Raw genomic sequence first — 6615 nt, 5'->3', positions numbered from 1 at the left:
ATAGCTCAACTTAAAAAAAAGAAGAAGAAGTAATTTACTTTCTGTAGGTCCTACCAGTAATGATTGAGGTTAAATGTTTGTTTAGATTATGTCAAAAAACTGACATTGCATCAAGCTTATTCACACTGAACACATTTTATAACTACTTTTTTGTTACAATTAAGCTGCCAACTTCGATTTAAGTTGGCAGATGTACTTTTAATGTATTTTCTTTAAAATGTACTCAGAAACGTCCATGCAATTGAAACAATTTTTATGCGGCTTTGATTTTCCTCAACCTTTTTATCATGATTTTTGTTTTGTTTTATTTTGCTGTTTATATCCAGCTCCCTTATTTCCTGGGTGCCATTTCTCCCAGTCCCTCACAGCTGCACCCAATCAACCACCTGCTCCTCCAGTAGTCAACTCTCCAGCTTGGTCAGCTCATCCTGTTAATCCCAGCAGCCTGTTTCCCTGTGTTCCTCTTGTGACGTGGTTTCCCCCTGGACTTTAGTTTTTATAAGTTTTTTTTTTTCTCCGTTTTTTTTAAGTGAAACCTTTTATGTTCGCTCAATTTGCTCTACTGTGCCATCAAATGGACAATAAATGTAAAACAGGCAGTGATTATAATGACAAAACTATGGTGTGTGAAGCTTTAAACTGAATATACAAATAAATATGTTGTTTTGATGGCAATACATAAATAAAAACTGAATATGATCTTACTCTGTCTTTTACTGCCGTAGTTTAGTGAATATATTTTATTTAAGCATTATGCATATTTACGTATCATTAGGACATTTATTTATAAAATTCTCAGGTAGGAACTAATGTATGGCATGTTCCGCTGGTGCGCCAAAAAAGAGATGCACGCTCTCAGTGAAGCATGATCGTTGCAAGTTGCAGCAGGAAGGGCCAATTTAAGTTAGAAAGGGCTAAAATGTTTAAATCATTGGTTTAGGTCTTCATTTCTAACTCCAAGCATGAGTCAGCCAGCGAGGTATGTTTATGTTATATATACTTTCATATCTGTATTTTCTATTTCTCTGTCTCATTGAAGTTTATGTTGTGTTTTAGTTCGACTGTGACATAATATTTTGATCAAGATGATGCTGTAATCATACCAACTTCGAGACTGTATGATTCACATTAAAGCCAAATTCATGTCATCAGTAAAAATAACTCTTTATTGACTTTACGACGAGGTGGAAGGGATAGCCAAACTCGGACATCCATGATTCCAAGCTCCGTGGTGGCAACACCGCGTCATTGCACCAAGGACCAAGGTGATGTAAATGTTAATGGGCACACCGGTTCACCAGTTTCTTCTTCATAAGGATGTCCCGAAGCCAGACAAGTTCTTGTTTGGAAAGTGACACAAAGAGGGAGAGACAATAAGGAACCGTGTTAAGCCTGACAACAACAGTACAACAAGGCAACAAGAAGGGAATTAATGCAACCAAGTTCATAATTCATTCCTAAAGGCCACTGAAGTTAAAAGGAGATGTTTTCATTAAGTACTAGGTGCATAACATTTCAAGAAAAACAAAGATGTTGGAAACAAATGAAACAGAAACTGAAGATGCCACTGCAGAACAAGCTGCAGAAGCAGAGCAATTAGGTGAAACCTGTGTAGTGGAAGCTGTTCAAGTAGAGAAGCATAGAAGTGAAAGATCTCGCATGCTTACAGAAAAGGGAAGAGAATTCCATAAGGAAAAGTTACAAGGGCAGTATTGACAGTTTGACAGTATTTATGACAGATGGAAAGCATTAATCAAAGTGGTAAAGAAATCTGTTATAAAAAGAGACTCAGTTGACATTCTTGAAGGTCACATGAAGGGCACAAAAGGAAGTTGCTGAGTTTAATGCTCTTTATGATGAATATAGAGTAATGGATGGACCACCTCATGACATGCGTTCCAAGCTAGACAAATGCACATCAGTGACTACGCTACTTTTGCAAAACATCAAACTTCATGTTAAAGGAGAAATTCAAGAGATTGTATGGCCTGATGCCAGCTCTATTTTTACATCCTCTTGCTCTGTCAGTGTCTCAGATCACAGCTTGTTTAAAGCCAATACAGTTAAGTCTTATGGCTCCTCGGTCAAAAGACAAGAAGCTGCAGCAGAGTATGAAGCCACAAAGGCTGTACTTAAGATAATGACTGAACAAGAGAAATATAGAGAAATAATGCTTGAAGAAGACAAACGCATATGTGCAGACCAAGAAGCTGCTGCAATGTCACAACGCCTCATAGAGGAAAAGGAGGAAACTGAGCGCAAGTTAAAAAGAGAAGAGGAGAAAGCAGCTGTTCTAAGGAGACAACAAGAAGAAAGTGCTTCCGGGAAAAGGTCAGTTGAGGATTTGAAAAGAGAAATTGAAAGATTGGAACATGTGAAAGGATTCAACGCAAAGGCAAACTACAAGTTTATGAGGAAGATTACCTTTCAGTAAAGCAAGAATGTATCACGCTGAACCCAGCCAACGTACAGGTTGCCAAGTTCAAGAGCACTGCTAGTCAACCTTCACAACCTCTAAGAGAGTTAAATGTAACTCATGAGAGTACAGGTGAGCTTGTAAAGGTTTTGGCAGAAGCTCTGTCTACTAATAGACTACCTATTCCAGAACCTGCAGTATTTAGTGGGGATCCACTTACGTTTAAGCACTGGAAAGCATCTTTTCAGACTCTAATAGAAAGAAAAAACATTCCCACTGCAGAAAAGATGTTTTTTCTACAGAAATATGTAGGCGGCTGTGTTACAGAGGCCTTAGATGGCTATTTTCTGATCAGCTCTGAAGATTCATATAAGGCAGCGTGGAACATTCTTAATGAACGTTATGGAGAGTCTTTTGTCATTGCTAAAGCTTTTAGAGACAAGTTGCACTCCTGGCCAAAAGTTACAGGAAAAGATAGTGCAGAGTTAAGAAAGTTTGTGGATTTGTTACAAAGCTGCCAATCTGCAACGAGTAATAATGAGAATCTAAATGTCCTCAACAATGGTATTGAGAATCAGAGACTTGCTGCTAAACTACCAGACTGGTTAAGTAATAGATGGAACCGAAAAGGAACAGAGTACCAGCTGGAGCACAAACAGTTCCCTCGTTTCAGTTACTTTGTAACGTTCCTTTCGTTGGAGGCAAGTATTCCATGTAACCCCATTACATCATACCAAGCTCGAAGACAAAGTGACTTTGACAAACCAAAGACAAAAACCTCAACTTACACCTATTAATAAGAGACAAGATACAGTGAAAATCTTTACAACTGTACTGAAAGAAGCACAGTGTCTTGTGTATTTTGTAAAAGAACAGGACACAGCTTACACAAGTGTCGTAAGTTCACTGAGAAACCAGTTACTGAGAGAGTCAAGTTCATTCAAGGTGAAAAATTATGCTTTGGCTGTTTAAATAGTGGTCATCTCTCCAAGAACTGCAGCAACCGGATGATATGTAACACATGCTTGAAACGGCATCCCACATGCCTGCATGAAGAAAGACAAAGACAAGAGACAAAGAAAGAACAGCCTAAAGAGCAACAAGTAAGGGAACTGAAGGAGACCCATGGCAACAGGTAACACAGTCACAAGACACAATCAATGAGAGTATGTCTAATAGAGTGACTCATGAAAGTAAAAACACCCAGACATCTGCAATAGTACTGGTCTATGTATCCACACAAAAGGAGCCAAGTAAAGAAGTACTGATCTACACTCTGCTGGACACACAGAGTGATTCTTCATTTATTCTCAATGAAGTGGCAGACAGTTTGGACATAACCAAAACCCAAGTTAAACTCAAAGACAATGTCTTCCAAGAAAGCAACTGTACCATGCACAAAACTTGAAGCTCTGCAAATAAGAGGACTGTTTTCCAAGAAGAAACTCACTGTGCCAGTTGTTTACAGACGTGACTTTATACCTGCTAATCGTAGTCATATTCCTACTCCAGACACTGCAAGAGCATGGCCACATTTGGAGTATCTCAGTGAGCATATTGCTCTGGCATTGGACTGTGAAATAGGGCTTCTGTTAGGGTACAACTGTACACAAGCCTTAATGCCCAGAGAAGTCGTATGTGGTGAAGAAAACCAGCCATACGCCCAGGAAACAGATTTGGGCTGGAGCATCATAAGTTACTGTGAGTCTTGTGAAGCAGGCAGTGATGTGATTGGAGTAAGTCATCGCATCACTGTAAAACAAGTAATACCAGAAACTGAGTTATCCACAAAGCTAAAGAATGAAGTCCATTACATCTGCAAGACACAAATTAAAGAAGTTGCATATCCAGATGTAATCAGGGCACTTGAGTCAGACTTTACAGAAAGAGCAGTGGAAGAGACACGTATTTCATAAGAAGATGTCCGCTTCATAACAAAGCTAAAAGAAGGAATCAAGCAAAAACAAGATGGACATTATGAAATGCCACTGCCCTTTAAAAGCGACAAACCAAATCTTTACTATAACATGTCAAGTGTAATGCAGCGTTTAAGTAGTCTTGTACGCAGATTTAAAAGGGATCAAAAGTACTACACAGACTATGTAAATTTCATGGAGGACATTATTGCGCGTGGTGATGCAGAGAAGGTACCAGAGAAAGAGCTATGTAATACCCCTGCCTGGTATATTCCCCACCATGGGGTATACCACCCTCAAAAGCCTGGTAAGATCCGTGTAGTCTTTGACTGTTCTGCACAATATCAAGACACCTCACTGAACGAGCACCTGCTAACATGGCCTGACCTCACAAACACTTTGTTGGGTCAGGAAGCGCTCAATCGCTATCATATGCGACGTGGAACGTATGTTTCATCAGTTCCATGTAACACCTCAAGATCAGGACTACTTAAGCTTCCTATGGTGGGAGCATGGTGACCTAAGTGTTCCGCCCTCAGTCTTTTGCATGAAGGTACATCTTTTTGGTGCTGCTTCTTCACCTGGTTGTGCTAACTTTGGTTTAAAACATCTAGCTGCACAAGGTGAGGAAACATTCACTCCGAACACAGTGAAGTTCATTCAAAGGAACTTTTATGTAGATGATGGACTTGTGTTACCACAGAAGCAGAAGCAATAAAATTAATCAAAGAAGCAAGAGATCTGTGTAGCACATGTAAACTAAGATTACACAAGTTCATATCAAACAGTGAAAAGGTGATAAAGTCACTACCGAGAGAAGAGTATGCTGAAAGTATTCAAGATTTGGATCTAGCACTTGGAGAGCCTCTGATGGAAAGAGTACTTGGTGTTCAGTGGTGCATTTCCTCTGATGAGTTTCAGTTCAGAATTGCAGTGAAAGAACACCCAATGACGAGAAGAGGAATCCTGCGCACAGTAGCATCAGTTTATGACCCATTAGGATTTGTGGCACCCTTCATCTTAAGAGGAAAACAAATCCTGCAACAGTTATGTCAAGAGAAAGTTGGATGGGATGAGGCACTCTCGGATCAACTCCGTACACAGTGGGAATCCTGGCTCTTAGACCTTCAAAACTTGTCAAAAGTGAGAATTCAAAGATGTTTCTTACCTGCAAACACTGACATTACACTGTGTGAATTACACCATTTTTCAGACGCCAGTGTGACAGGCTATGGACAGTGCAGTTATTTAAGAACACTGACATCACAAGGGAATGTTCATTGTATCCTAGTCATGGGAAAGGCACGCGTAGCCCCAACCAAAGTCACCACTGTCCCTAGGCTTGAGTTAACTGCTGCTGTAGTTGCAGCAAGAACAGGTGTAATGTTAAGGAATGAGCTGGATATAAGCAATCTTCAAGGGCATTTCTGGACAGATTCCAAGGTAGTTTTGGGATACCTGAATAATGATGCAAAGAGATTTCATGTGTTCATGGCAAATAGGATTCAAAGAATAAAGTCATGCACAGGCCCACATCAGTGTCATCATGTCTCTTCTGAAAGTAATCCTGCAGACCACGCATCAAGGGGTTTAAGTGTTCAACAGCTACTGGAATCTAACTGGTTTAAAGGTCCAGAGTTTTTGTGGCAAAGTGAGCTACCCATTAAAAATAATGAGGTTTCTGAAATCATGCCTAATAACCCAGAGCTTAAAACAGTACAAGCGCTTAACACCAAAATGCAAGAAAGGAGAACGATACTCGACCGTCTCACCAAGTTCTCAGATTGGAGAAGAGCTGTTAAGGCAATTGCTCGTCTAAGGAAGTTTGTAAAGGATTTTAAAGGAGTCATGCGAATAAAAGGAGGAAACACAAGTGTTGAGGACAGAAAAGAAGCAAAACTATTCATAATAAAACTTGCACACAAAAAAACACTTTCAGCAAGGAAAATGTTGGGATTATGATTATTGATTAATTAATATTTATCAAGAATTATAATTAAAAATCATAATTTGAGAAAATTTATTTCTTAACCAAAAATCCTCATTTATGAATCGAAACCAGATATGTCCTCTGGTGTTGTAATTGTGGCTCAAAGCCCTTGATAATTACAATTATTAAATTTTCAGTAATAGTTGATAATTATTATCATTATGTACTATTATGTCACTGTTTAATCAAACGTTTCTGCCGAAATGTGGGGAACTTTAACCGTATTTTGGACTGACAAATCACTCTTGCACAAAATAAACACAAACGCCTTCTCTTTATCTATGTGACATTTA

This window comes from Girardinichthys multiradiatus, chromosome 23 (genome assembly GCF_021462225.1).
Source record: "Girardinichthys multiradiatus isolate DD_20200921_A chromosome 23, DD_fGirMul_XY1, whole genome shotgun sequence".
Classification (NCBI taxonomy): Eukaryota; Metazoa; Chordata; class Actinopteri; order Cyprinodontiformes; family Goodeidae; genus Girardinichthys; species Girardinichthys multiradiatus.
The sequence above is the reverse complement of the archived record's forward strand: the minus strand, read 5'-3'. Positions refer to the sequence as shown.